The sequence below is a fragment of the Melopsittacus undulatus genome, chromosome 1 (assembly GCF_012275295.1).
Source record: "Melopsittacus undulatus isolate bMelUnd1 chromosome 1, bMelUnd1.mat.Z, whole genome shotgun sequence".
NCBI classification, from domain to species: Eukaryota; Metazoa; Chordata; class Aves; order Psittaciformes; family Psittaculidae; genus Melopsittacus; species Melopsittacus undulatus.
Window position 1 is genome coordinate 45,091,383 of NC_047527.1, and position 15,223 is coordinate 45,106,605.

At 36.3% G+C, this 15,223-nt stretch overlaps 1 long non-coding RNA gene across 2 annotated transcripts in view; it reads left to right on the forward strand.

Annotated features, from left to right (window-relative positions):
- LOC115947232 (uncharacterized) overlaps positions 1-14,938 on the forward strand; it is a 76,205-nt gene extending 61,267 nt beyond the window's left edge. For both annotated transcript variants that reach the window (XR_004081174.2, XR_004549544.1), the window contains exon 3: positions 13,902-14,938. This is a non-coding gene — a long non-coding RNA (uncharacterized lncRNA). The remainder of the gene's footprint in view (positions 1-13,901) is intronic.
- Positions 14,939-15,223: the final 285 nt, after the last annotated feature.

Sequence of the window (15,223 nt, forward strand, 5' to 3'; positions counted from 1 at the left end):
CTCCTGTCTCACAGTGGTGTTTTTGCCTCTGGCTTTGATCCAGGGAATAGGGCCAAAGAGAGCGAATGCTCCAGCTGAGGCCATGCCAGCTCTGCAGCGAGTCATGGCGTCTCTCTCCAAGTAGGCATGACATCTACAAAATCAGACTTGGCCTCACCCTGCCTGAAAGCAGCTCTCTGCCCAAGCTAGGAGTATCTAAGTTAACTTCTAAACTCAGTACCAAGCCCATTTTTAATTGGCAAGTTAATCGTGTGAAAATGCTGACTGAACGTCACTCATAAGTACTAGCCTTTTAGTCAAGCACATTTGTAGGTGGGGCATATATAAGCATAAGAAGGCCCCAGGACAAGTCAGAAATTGAGCTCTGGCAGCCACATTGTCCCCAGATTACAGCTCATAGCAGATGTTCACCAAAGCTCCATAAACTTTGCCAAGCTCTGTACAACCTGCTAAATCCCATGAACTATGGCATCTGTGCCTTTTAACAGCACTGGAGAAATCTGGCTTGCATGTTGAATCCACCTTTGTGTTTTTCATCGTATTTTGCACATCTTTATAGGACTGCAATTAGGTTGCATTAAATTCTGAATTAGAAGTAAGAATAAAATGCTAAATTCTGAGTAATTTCAAGCTAAAACCTCAAAGTCAATAAACCAAGCTCCCCTTATCTTCACATTTAGGCCAGAGGGAGATTTTGGTAGTCAATTGTGTTACAGTCCTCTAAAATGGTATTATTGGCCCAATTCTAATTTAAAATCCAGTTCAATATCATTACATTAATTTCCATGAACTTTGCTTCTCATTTGCAATGTAGGTGAGATTAGAATCAAATCTAGTGGGGTTTTCTGTAGAAGGTAAGATAAGACTGAAAGAGTATCTCCAGGCTTCTGTGTATGGAAACAAGTCTTCTAAATCATGTCGGTTCTTGCAAAAGTATCAGCAATTATTGTTGAACAACAGTTGCATTGCCTTAATTTTACTTGTTTGGCCTGCATCTTACAGAATGATCTCAAGTCCTCAACAGACATCTAAGGCTGTAAAAGCAACTGTACCAAATCAAACCACAACTGGTCCAGTTCCCTCTCCCTGAGAGTGGCCAAGAATGGATCCAGGGAAGTGTATACGAACAAGCCAGGTATACAGTGGCACGTTCCTAGCGAGCTCATACAGCCTACAGCAACCTTTAGTGCAGCAATATCCTGAGGAAAAACGTGACAGTCTTGTTTTTTATGGCAGAGTGCAAATCAAGAGTAATTGCATTGAAATTTTGTGGAGTTACAAGGGTATACAACCAACAATGGTAGGTGTATACTTTTTTTTTTCTCTAGGCCCAGGCAAAACACTTGATTTAAATATCTTCTTGTCCTTGTAAAGTTCAAATTATGTTTAAAAATATGACATTTTTATGACAATATTTCCTTACTTTATGGTAGTGGAAACACAGGAAAAAAAAAAAGCTTTTGAAAGATAAATGATAATCAGATGCTATGAGATATAAGATATATGATATCTTATAAGTTTATGCAACATTAACAATTTAAGGATTAGGCACAGAAATAGATGCAAAGAGACAGGGAAGGTCGTAAAGGTCAGCTGAAGGAGATGGGTATTAGTAGGAGATTTAAAGCTCACTTGATTCACAGGTAGAGAAAACTTGTTGCAAGAAGGAATATTATGATGCAAAATTTCTTCAAAATCTTATTCAGACAGAACTTTAAATTCTGAAGGTTTAGGAGGTTTGGGGAGGACACTGACTTTCACAAAACATGGGAGATGAGGATCAGTGTTTTCCCATAACCTAAATTTCTTTCTTTTTTTTGCTTGCAATTGAGCTACCAAATTAGTTCCTGAGTTTATAGCTTTTGCCATACTACAAACTGGTAAGGACTGTATGTTTTAATTTGCTCTGATCTAATTGTATTTGTATCCTGCAGGCCAAATTGGGGTAATTGCAGAGAAACCACACTTTTCCAGAAACAAAAGGCTAAAATTGCAGGGCAGTCCTTCCTCAATCAGCTCTTTCCTCAACAAACATGTAATGAGGCTTGCACCTTCCTTAGCATTTGTCTTAGCTCTCTTTATGCTGTGAATTCATTCCCTGTCCCTATTTAGAAGGGGCAGGCTGTGTATGATGGCCAGTTCATCACACTGGAGAGCATACAGAACACACCCTCTTCCCAAGGGCTATATGATTCAGGCATTGGTTGGGTTTTATCATAGATCTACTGAACAGCTTGGACATAGGACTCTGCAAACCTGCACATTCTCCCAAGGCCACCCAGATGTGACATACACAGCCATGTGTTGTTAGTTGTGCTACCTAGAGATTGTAACTAAACATGTAAAGCACTGCTAGCTTATACAGCATCTAAAAATCACTTTTTCACCTCAAAATATAATGCTGACCACAATTCCTGGGAGTTGTGTCACAACATATATGACTTTACCTTGGAACAGTGTTTAGAGCTTTGTTTTATAACCCTGTATATTAAATCCATTAAAAAAAATCTAAACCTGTGATTTTTTTTTTGTTACAGTCTTCTACCTTGTCAGCATTAGCAATTGATTTTGATTTACTTATTTATTTTTTAGATAATCTGCCAGATACTTGCAGTAGCAGCAACAAACATGTCAGGTGTGCCTGTGCCAAAAGTGTTGCATAACACCAGAAAGAAAATATATAGCTTGCTAGTCTGACAGTAGTATTTAACTTTTTAATGGCAAACTAAGTTTACATGATGAATCAAGTCATTTAGGTGAATTTTAAAGGTGCACAGAGATATTAAGAAAGTAAATTCCCTAGTTAAGAGAAATATTGAACCACAGTAATCAATATTCTGAAATGTATTCTGTTGGAACTGTTGAGAAATAGAACAAGTGCATGCAGAAACACATACCTATGATGTTAGTGAGTTACATTTACAAGTTGGGTGAAGGGTATGCAATGCCATAGAGTGTACTAGATTACAAGATACACCCACAATCTTTGGGTTTGATTTTCAGTATTTTATTGATTTCTTTAGATTCTTTGGAAGAAATATGCTACAAAATAACTGTAAATCATGACTGGACATCAGTATAAATCTTATCCCTTACAAAAAGATGCCATGACTGAAATGTAGCTAGTATCATGAAAGCAAGTAGCAACCTGCTAAGTTATGCATTTTAGCACAGCTCTCTTCAAGAAAAGGGTACAAAAAATAAGCTGTGAAAATAGTAGAAGAAAAAAGTGAAAGCTACAAAGACACTTTATAAACTGCTTGTGCTTCCCTGGTGCCACTCAGACCACAACTGGAAAGCTGATATTTCAGCTAATTACTACAGAGATTTATTCTTTGTTATAGTTTGTTATTCATGTGACAAAAAAAACAACAAAGAAATAATTTAGAATGGCCAACAGCACATCACTCAGTCTCTATACTTCAGAGGCTTCACAAAGACACACATGTAACATATTTACTTCACACTGCAGCCAATGAAAGGAAGGGGAATTTTGGTTTTTTTTTTCCCCATTAAACATTTCTATTTCCCCCAGTATACTCTATCTGGAGAAAAAATTGTGGAGTGGAAATTATTTTTGTTTTTAAAACAGATTTTTGAAGAAACTGTTGGTATTTCAAAGCAGATCAGAAAAAAGTATAAAGGGGATGAAAAGTGAAGAGGAGATGCTGAAAAAATATAGGACTCAATTAGTAGCTCTGGAAATAAAGACAAGCAATACCCACATTGCCAAATGACAAGTACAGTCTCTTCCCCTGAGCAAAACAAGCCAAGACAACCACACAGGATAATCCTGCAAAGCTATGGACCTGGCAGAGACAGTGTTTTAAACATGGGGCCAAGGAGGAGCAAGCACAACTGAAGCATACTCCCCACTTCTGACAAGTGGCCTTAAGGATCCTTACTGCACTCTGACCCATTCTGAGTACCTCCCTTAAGAACTGAAGCCATGTCTCTAAGTCTGTGGTAGAAAAGTAAGAGCAAATGGACTAATAAATCACTCTCTCATTGACAAAGTAGCCATAAAAGCAGATAATCAAGCATTATCTGTATGTATTTTAACCACACAAACTGTTTTAAAGCAAAATTAAATGAGCTCAAACCTATTTTGCCATTTATGCAATTAATAAAAATAAAAACCACCGATGGAAGTGTCAGCTTCTACACTGAGCTCAGCTACTGTGCCAAAAAACGCAGCTCATGCCTGCACATTCAGTTTCAACCAGTCACTTTCTAACCCAGCCTGAAATCTGACTTTTTACTTGTATATAAATAATATGCTTCATGTGATCCTGCAAAGACTTTTAATTAATCAAGGCTGGGTGAGGGTCTGTTTCTTTGACAATGGAAATGCACCACATCACCCCAGTTGAGGTCCATCCTTACAGGCGTGAATGAGCATGGTGAGGCCCCACATTTCCAGGACTTTCCCACATACTCATATTGCTCTCTTTGCTTTCCTTACATGGAGCTTGCTTTTTTTTTTTTTTTTTTTTAAAAGGGGAGATGCACAATTCCCATCACAGTGACCTGGGAAACAGGGATAATCGTTATAGGAGATAGCCAAGAGATGGCATCATTTTCTGTCACCTCTTTCTGGCTCACTAGAGGGTAGACTGCTTCCAGTCAAAATTAAGATCTCAGGATGGATTTCCAAGGGAGCTGGGAGCTAGGGGCACAAGGACCTGAGACAGCAAGTGCTCACAAAACCCTGCAAGCTGTGAGGAAGATGGTTTACTATGTCTTCTTAAGAATACCTATGAAATATATGTAATTTGTGTCTCTGACTGATGCTAACTGTGAGGTTTCTTCACAAAGCCAAAGGAATAAATGCATTACTCCATGCCTGATAGATGTGGAATTATGATTGTAAACTCTGACATCGAAATCAGTAAGATAATGGGAGGTAGAAGATAGCAAACACTTTAAAAATAAATCTTTTAATATTTATAAAATACTCCTTCACCTACTCTTGAAAATGGCTAGAACTGTATGAATTAAAAGAAAACACAACTGTTTTAAACTACTGTACTTCAATACATGCATGATTTAAAGATGCTTTAAGAGTCCTACTTTAGTAAGAAAATATCTAATAGAGGTTTTAAAAAAGGATTTCTATCTTAAAGAAGCTATGTGGCCAGAAGGTATATTTTCTTGCAAAGAAGTTGTTTATACAGATGGCTTGCCAGGTTGTTTACTTCTACTTAGTGAGTAGTGACTTTATGGTTAGCAACTGGGAAATAAGATTGTTATTTTAATGGGAATTTCATGACAGTTTTTCTAAAGGATATATCTTTCTTGGTCTTACGAATAAATTATTAAAAGTTCATAGTTGATCCAAAAATGGTCACAATTAACAGGAAAACATATAATGGTAGTTATATGCAAATAAATCTAGGTAGATCCTACTGATCTGTGAATAAAGTCACATCTATGAGAGGTTAATAAAGTAATACAGGAGTCACTGATCTTGCTTTGTCTGTTTTTCCTTTTGGTAGAGCTATGTCAGAGTTTGCAGATCTAATATTTAAAACCAGACGTGAGCTTACTAATTATTTTTTCTGAACCTTGATATGCAATGAAAAGATCAAAAGCTTCAGAGTATTAAACACAATTAAGAAATACTATAAGAGATGAAATTTCCTCACAAATCTGAAATATCTGATAAAATATTTCTGGCATGTACATACTACTATTACCATTTCAAAACCTGGTCTTGCAGAAGTGAGAGGCAAGGCAAGCTTTTGTACAGTGACTACACCTACGATGAATAATACAATTGCAAGAGCACGTGAGTCATGTTAAGATTTTACCTGACTGCTTATTCCTTGGGATGGAAGGTTTTAGGAAAAGCACCTCAACCCAGGGGAAGGTGTGGCTGCTGCCTTTATTTTTTATGAAATAAAAGTATTGATGTGATCTGATTTGATTAATGAGCTCAGTTATAACTAGATCAGACCTTTGGTAGGTACAAAATTCCTCCAGGGGAATGGTACAGAATTGTATTCTGAGATACCACAAGAGCATTCCCCAACAGCTTACTGGAGCTATAATTAGTCTCACTGAAATATGTGGCACAGTTACTCTGAGCTGGAACACAGCTCTGGTCCTTCACTAGGGAATGTAGCTGGGGACAGAAAAGCTGCAAATTGACATCCCAGATTTCCAGTGAAAGGAGAAATCACATCTGTTACCACACAGAAGGAGGAGCCAAATACTCCTTCTCCTGACAAAGGTGGCCAAACTTTTCCTGACTTCAAAGAGAATGCCAGTAAATTTCAACACAAAACTGGCTCCCTGCCAGCCTTGGAGATATCCACACACAGAGCACCTCCTGAACAAAACACAAGTCTGATGGTAGACTCTTCACTATGAAAAGCAATCTTTCCTCACCAATTTATAAGCACACAATGTTTGTTAGAATAGTTTAGCCTTTAATGGCTTTAGCTTTGTATGTGCTTTCCATTGCTGTCAGGTTAAATTTATTAAAAAAGAGAACGGCTACAAGTCTACTGCTTATGGACTTAAACCTCCAAGGGCAACGAGCACTGAGCATAACAGAACTCATATGAAGAAGTAAGAAATGTAACAGAATCAGTGTGGAAATGCGGAATGAGAGAGAAGTGAAGGAAACAGGGAATTGTACACTTTCAAGCAGATGAGCTAATACTTTCTAAATCTAGAACTTTAATAGCTACTTTTAGTAAGACTGAAAGGATAGACTATACTTTTTTGAATTTAATGTCACAATCCAACTTACATTGAAAAATCACAGTTTCAGATGAGACAGAAGATTTGCTAAATGTAAGATTGGAAGAACTTATACGGAAATCAACAACTAACCAGAAACTCAAGAAACAAGGCAAATCCTGAAATTTTACTCCGTTTTCGGAGGCAAAATTCTTATGGAATAACCATCAAACTTGGTCTGCAGAATAGAAGTATAAAGAACATCTGTATTTATTATCTTAAGATTAAAAATTCAAAAGATCTTTTCTCTGGAAATCTGATGTAATTACTACCCAAAACTAACTGAAAACCATTGTGCACTTCTGATAAGACTTTGTGACACTTTGGATAAAATGGGCATTTAGAAATCCTTGTGGATGTGCCACAAACTGCACCTGTGTTTTGGAAAGTCCTAGTGTACACGTTGATGTATAATGTAACAGGCATACCTTCATATACCAATTTCTAACCACTCTCTTGCGTATGTGCAAGTAAGTTCGGTGTGCGTCGGTATGTTGATGTGCATGTGTGAGTGTTAACATAAATGGACTATATAGCCTATTTTTTTACTTGCCAAGATAAATAGCTGTAGTGGAAATATGCAATAAAACTTTCATGAGGATCACAGGCGGATATTTCTGTCATCTTGATGGTTGTCTTTTTCAAGTACAGCAACACCTATGTTCTTTTTAAACATAGCCAACTGCTGTACACCTGCTGAGATGAACAATAATCTGACCCTGAAATATAGGTACACAATATGATGAGATACATTTAAATGTTGAATATGTAACACTGTTCAATAATAAATGAGAAATAACTTCTTCAACATTGTTTCTAAGACAGGGTGTAACTGACATGCCAGATACCCATAAACTTCTTCACATACTCACATTTCTCCAACAGTGAGAAGAGAAATGGAAAGAAAGAGCCTAGAATGGTATGTGCCTAATTCAAGGCACTTTGGAGTATTTCTCATTCTTTAACTTTTGTTATCACCAATCATACGGATATGAAATAGAATTCTTTTCAGAATTCCTCAGTCCCTCTGTGACTTTCAGGTACTATGGTTGTGTGTTCCATGCAACCATATTTTTTTCATCATTACTCTTTTTTTAAGTGATGATGAGAAAAGGTATTCCATCATTTATTCTCTCTGTCACTAGGTACCCATGTTCTGCTAATACCATATGCATAACCTTTGTATGTTATGCACTATAGGAACATTTGTTATGCATATGTAAGTAACGTTTTTGAATTCCCTAACCAAACAATTGTCCTAATCTTGACAACATTTAATGATGTGTATAACAACTATTAGTAATCTCAATAACCTACAGTTCAACATATGAAGAAATGCTTTCAAAGCTAGAGGACAAGAGTGTGCTTGAATTTAAATTACATTAATATTCATGGCATATAATATACAAAAAGTATAAATTATAAAATGGACTATGAATGAGCTTGCATGTGTGCAGGCTTGCAGCCTATGTGAAACACCAATTACAAACTTATTTCCATACCATGGGGCTGGTTCCTTGAAAGAAAACAGCTTTAACTTACAATGATTTTTGCAACTTCACTTGACACTGGAACAAACTTTCAAAGCAAGAAGGTAGTATGCATGAGCATATAATTATGGAGTGTAACTTCTTATTAGCCAGTAAAAAGCACAGCAGGTCCTTCATAAAGTCTCCACTCCTGCTCCTCAACAATAAATGCACAGAATAATGAAGAAATCTCAGTTCTCCAAAACTTTAACAAACTACCATTATATTTTATGAGGAAAAAGAAAACGACCCCCAACCTCTTATAAGAATTTTTTATTTTTTTAATTTTATTTTTTTTACTCTAAGAAATCTTTAAGGACATAAATATTAGCTAAAAATGTCTTGCAACAATCAATTCATTACAAAAACCCAGTTATCCATTTCTTTCAAAAAAAGAATATGCTCGACATGAGGATTTTGCAGACTACAGGAGAAATTGTCTAAAACTCCTTTACAATTTAAGTTTATTTACATTGCAATTTAAACAAAACCCAAATAAACAAGGAAGAAAGCAGAAACTGATGTTTGATGACAGACCACTTCAATCAATTGCAGTCCTAGCAACATGGATTGTTAGATTAAAATACTAATTATTAAACAACATTTTCATATTATTATAAAAAAATGCTTTAGAAATTTAGGAGTAATACTCTCATTCAAAGGCATAAATCTATTACAGATTTTAAGGTCAGAATGGACCATTATCTCACAAAGGCCAAGCCCTGCAATCTACATCAAGGCCATAACTACTATTTGAAATATGTTACTATAAAATAACCTGTAAATTAAAAGCATAGTAAATTAAAAATACTGCCTATTAGGACTAGGCACTCTAAGTATTTCCACCACTAAGCTTCTTGATTCCTTACATTGCCCATTCCTGCCCAAGTAGGGCCCACCCTCAACAGGAAAGATATCTCCACCCCAATTAACCCGATATTTAGGGCAATACCAGAGGAGATTAAAAAAAAAAAACTGTGGCCTTAATTCTGTTAAGGCTGGGCAAGGCATTGGTTTAGGATCCCCTACAACTATTTCAGTTAAATACATGCCTGCTTACCTTGATCATTTGCTGTGGGTACTGCATGTGGTCAACCCTGTGCAGGGCTTCCACAGAGCAGTTAAAGTGCCTGCTCCCAAGTTCGGCTTGGCATGGTTGGCATGGGCATCTCTGGGAAAAGGCAAGCTCAGTGTTCATCTACCAAAATCAGATTAGCAAAAATTGGTATTTTTGAAGTCCTCTGTCTTTAGATAATGCTATAGGTTAACATTAGTAGTTCAAATGCTCCATAGCAAATTTTTTTAGTATCTTTCACATAATATTGAAAAACATTGCCTTGAAAAAATTTAAGTTGTATACAACCTTTGAAAGCTTGAGTACGACTTAAGAAGGTGTATACTTCTTCAATTACATAGCCGGCAACTTTAGCTATGGTTTGTTGTGAATGTTTTGAACTGGTGACTGAGTGTCCAATAACAGTAACTTATCATTTTGTTTTCAGAAAGCACTGAATATAACAGTATTACTTAGTATTTCTTATTTCATTCTGTATTAATAGAAAGTTCTCCTAAAGGCATTCCATAGCAATAATGTAGTACTCATATAAATTATTTTCAAGACACTAAATTTTTCAGAATATTAAGGTAAGTCACTTCATTTACAGGCATGAACAAAAAAAAAATTGGATAAAGCTGATACTGAATTACCTATTAACATAGTATAAAATTAATTAGAAGTTTGCGTTATGTGTTAAGTTAACATAGAGACACCTACTTTTTCTCATCATCCCCTTATTCATGAAATACTACAGCACACAGATTTCTGTGCAGGTATGGTATTTAATACCATAATTACAACGTAAACTACTGAAAAATTATGTATATATAATAATAGGTAATAGCAAGAATAATAATACTGACTTTTTGGGGTACAGACTTACAAAATCTATTTAATTTGCTTTACTGCTTTATTACTCTGTCATCAGTTTAATATGCTCTTTTAATATTCAAAACTTCTAAATGACTACATTTTTCTCATGAATAATTATATACACTTATTTTTGGTACATATATTTCTTCATATATTTTACGTTTGTTTTGGTATATATATTTTGGCTTCTATATTTTGTCAAGATATTTTTTTAAAAACTTTATTTGCAATGGAAAGATATTAATTGATGAAGAGTTGACAGGAAGGAAGCTGATGAAAAGGTGGTGGTTGATAGGTAAGTGGTTGTGGTATATCTGATGTGAATATGAAATCAGTATATTTTCTATTCAGTGTCAGATTTTAATCATTCCCTTTCTATGCATATGCTAACATGGAAATGTAATTTTTCCTTTCACTGTAATGTAATTTATAATTTAATACAAGAAGAAACTGTCTGTATTTGAGTCAAAGCATCAAAAAATGCATTAATACGCTAATGATACCTAATGGAATGTATATACATACTAAACATAGCAGACTTCATTGAAAAACCTGTACTGGAAAGTCTAGTTTTTGCCACTGAAGTATATTAATGCCAAGTGATATTGCATAACAGCAGCTCTTTAAAATAATATCACTGGTGGGAAAAAATAATAGTAAAAAAATGCTTCTTTTGTTATAATTCTGATCTTTAAGCATTTGCAGTCACCTTCTTCCTGCAACTAAAACCGTGGAAATAATCTATTATTTTGAATTGGCATTTGAGATGTTTAACTGGAATCTGCCAGTTGTGATTTTATCTTATTTGTGCTAATACTATGATAATTGGTATTGCTTGTGTTAGTAAGGCATTGAAATGGACCTACATTTAGCAGTTCCACATTTCATAGGAATTGGATTTACTTTGAATCTTAATGAATCTTTCTTATTGCAAACATACAGGGTTTATTTTCAGGCAGTTTTATCTGAATATCCATTTTTGACACAGAAAACTAGAAAGAAAAGATGATGACCCAAAGATGTGAAAGATAACTGAAAGAAATGATAGGAGTTTTGTAAATTAATTGCTCATTGAGACAGGGTTTTTAATTCTGTCCACTCTTCATAAGTCAAAATTATAACATTATTGCTATTTTTCTTATTACCATTACTTATTTTGTTGATGCTGACCTCTAAACATTTCTCTTCTGTGCCTTACACTATTGTCCTGACAGAAAGCCAAGTATATTACAGGTTTTTTGGTATTTCCCACAAGTATTCTAGCTGCACCTTGAAGGAAGGACTTAACTGGTCATGGGAGGTAATCATTCAATTGAAACCATTAATCACTGGCAGTGTGGCAGCCCTCAAAGATCTGCTTTTGCCACAGTACTCTGAATTGCAGGAAGTCTCTTTTAAATGTTATATTTAAGTGTCACAAACACCAGCATTTGAAGTTTCATCTTTCTTCTGGAGGACTACTTTACCACTAGACCACGCCAGAGTCACCCTTGGAAAGAGAGAAAGTTGATGGCTCTGCTTTCTTATTGCTTTTCTGTGATTCTGTGATTCTGTGAAAGCTAGCTCTTATACCTGTCAGTGGTGCAGACTGCGTTTATATGCAAGCAGTATCTCTTGAAAGCAGTCAGTGCTGTTCTTGCACCACAGTTGTGTTTGCCTCCATCACTGCAAGCTGTGCTGGTCCTCCACTGCCACCCCAGGCAGGGCCAGCCAGGGTAGTTCTTAAGTGGGAGAGCAACTCCTATCTCCTCTTGTACACCCATGCAAAGACTGGGCACATTTCACACAGTCATTCAGAAATGACTCGCTTGGGGAAAAAAAAACCTCGACGACAACATTTAAGCCAACTTTACGTAGATTGTTTTTCACCCTTACCAAATATTTTGCTGCTTTAGCTATAATCATTGCCCACATTCAAACGTGATTGCTCATGATGCTTTGAGGTTCCAGTGCAAAATCTCACAGCTGGGTGAGGTTCAGTTTTCTCACCAAACTGGCATGACTGAGCTTGCCTTGCTGAACTCAGCAGAAACGATATCACTTGCTGCAACTTTCTTAAATTGGTTCAAAACATCTCTTCACCCACAGTATGTACTTGTACCCAATATATCCTGGAAGTTTAAAATTACGTATTTTAAAAATTATTTGAATAAATGACAGCATACAGTTCCAACCTTTCGCCAAGGTGTTCTGCAGCTAAGTGGTACAATGCACTCAAAAATTTAGGTAAGCTTATGGGAAACACCAGTATATATTTGCCTAGTTCTAGGTTAGTTCAAGACAACAACTTAACTTGCAAACATATACCTGGGGTATGCAGGGAGTTTGGCACCGTCATGTCATTAAATATGTTCACATGAAGATCAAGCAAAAAACATGAGAAAACCCATCTAGCATGATGTTTGTGTGCGTGTGTATGTTCCTTTGTTTTGTTTTTTACCTAGCTAAGTTCATAAGAATAGCTGAACGTAACAGATCAGGGTATGAGACCTTGAATTTGTCTTCTATAGGCAAATCTATATCAGTCAGACTGCTGAATAATGTACAACCCCATGTTGGCCTAATTCTGTGGTGCCCCGTTAGCCAACAGAGGACTTCAATTCACTTGTAATTTCTACAAATGCAAAAAGGCATTCACGCCACAATGCCAGTAGTTTTATAACAGCTGAGAACAGAACAGCTGCTGAAGAAAACTGGACTTTCCATTCCAGTTTTGACAAAGTCCAAGAGCTGATATTAACCACATGCAGGAGAGAAGTGCTGAGAGCTTTCTGAGCTGCAATGCCAACACTAAGCTGTTTTTTTTTCTTGTCTGGAAGCAGAAAAGGGCACGAATTTTGGTACGGAATTGTCCTTCCCTTCTCCTGCAGCCTCTTTCCAGCCTGTGAATACCACTCCCAAACTGGGGAGAGGTGCTGGCTACTGGGTGAGCTAAGGCACTCCTGTCTGCCCTGGGGCTGAGACTCTATTAGCCAAACACTCCCTGCTCAGGGAATGACAGCTCATCAGCAAGGAAAGGAGGCATGAACAAACATTAAAAAGGCCCAAGCTGCTCATCTTCTGCCTTCCATTTTATTTTTTTTCAATGGGAGTACTTTTTGCAACTTTTCTCCTTGTTTTCATATCTCTCTTTTTGTGAATCATGTCCCTAGTTTATGCTGCGACATTTCTCAAAGTAATATTTATTTCTTCTCCAGCAGTGAAAACTTTTTTTTTTTTAATGCTGGTGTTCCAATGTAGCTTTATTTTAGTTTGGTTCATTTTTACTGCTTCCTAATTACTTTCATATTTCCGTATTTTTGTTGTATTTTTTCATTATTTTCTTTTATTTCTTGCCAATCTTATTATCTTATTTCCTCTATCCATTATTTTTTTCTTTCCTTTCTGAATTTCTTTCCCATCTGTCCATTCAGTTTGTTCCTTATGTTCCTCTTTTACTATTGTTATCCTTCCTCTAATTCCTCTGTTGTTATTTTCTTCATAATTTACAGGCAGTGTTCTGTATGACTTGCTCAGACTTTCAAGCCTTGGTAATGGGAAGGGAGAGGACTGGGAGGAGAGAAAATGAGGAAGGAGGCTAACTTGAACACACTGTTGTTCTACGGGAAAAAAAGTGCTATCTTTGCAAAGTCCGTAAACACAGTTTCACTGACTCACTGTACGCCATACTGAGTAGCAACCTCCTTTCCTAGGATAATGAGAGCCTCAGACGAATGGTGGTTCCCTGAAGAATGAAAACATGAAAGAGGACTTCCCCAAAGCCATTGGGTGGAGCACAAAGGATGTGGAAAGACTGGAGGGCTGGAGAGTAAAGACGATGAGAGATAAAGGCAAGGAATTCAAGCACCATGAACACCAACAACTGAATAAGTTGCCTTGGCCTTCGTTGACCATCAGCTGGTGAGGCTGTTGGAGTCCACTGTTTTGCTTCTGTGACTCTGAATAAGGCCAATATCATGAACTCTATAGTGAATCTCAGTTTCAAAGTATTTAATGACACTTTAAATTATTCATGAATCAATTTAATTAAGAGGTTAGAAAGAATTTCTACTCTTTAGGTAGTGACAACAAGGTTTCAATTTCAGCATCAGTATAGGTGCCTCAGCAGATTTTATTAGGCTTTTTTCATACAGAATACCTAAATCAGTATACAAGAGCCAATCAAGATGTATTAGAAACACCATTCATGTAAATTTAAGTGGAAGAATTACTTTCTGTTCTTAAATGTCCGAGATGTAAGCTTCTTTACTGTAAATACAGGCTTGGTTTTACAGGTGGATATGTGATTACAAGTATTTTCTATATACTGAATAAAATACCTTAGTAATGCTGGTAAGTCACTTCAGGAATCTTGACTTTTATGTTTGAACACCACCATCTATGCCAATAATGTCTGACTTTTGTATTAGTTATTTTTATTTCTTTTCCCCTTTTCTAATACCAGTTGTTTGGATGGTTTAATAAATCCAACTGGATATTATTGATTTCTTACCTATATTTTCTTTCCTTTCTTCCTCCATGCATTCTGATTAGCATATTCTCATTGCATATCCCATAAAGGAAAATTAGGAAAAATGTGTCACCCTGTAAGCCATTTTCTCATACTATCACGAGAAAGAAACATGTTACAGGACTCTTCTACAACTGACTTCATCTTTGTAATTTTATTTAGAATTCTAAAAAGTGAGCAGAAAGTCATAAACCAAGATCAAAGTCTAATTTGCATTTACTTTGCAGATACTTAAATTTCTATGAAGAACTTCAAGAAGCAGAGTCAGGCCCATAAGCAGGACTGCTATGACCATATTTCTGTTTTTTACTTGCTCAAGAAATGGAGTTCTACAGTAGAACTTGAAACCTGAAGGACCAACTTTTTCTTCTAAAGTAAAGTTTAATTCTTCACACAGGAATTCAAGAACAATTTTCAAGGTGGAGGAAAATCAGGAAGGTCTGTCTTGTCATGAGCAGCTCGTGCCGTCTATACAGTTGTGCACCCTCACAATGCAGGTCTCTA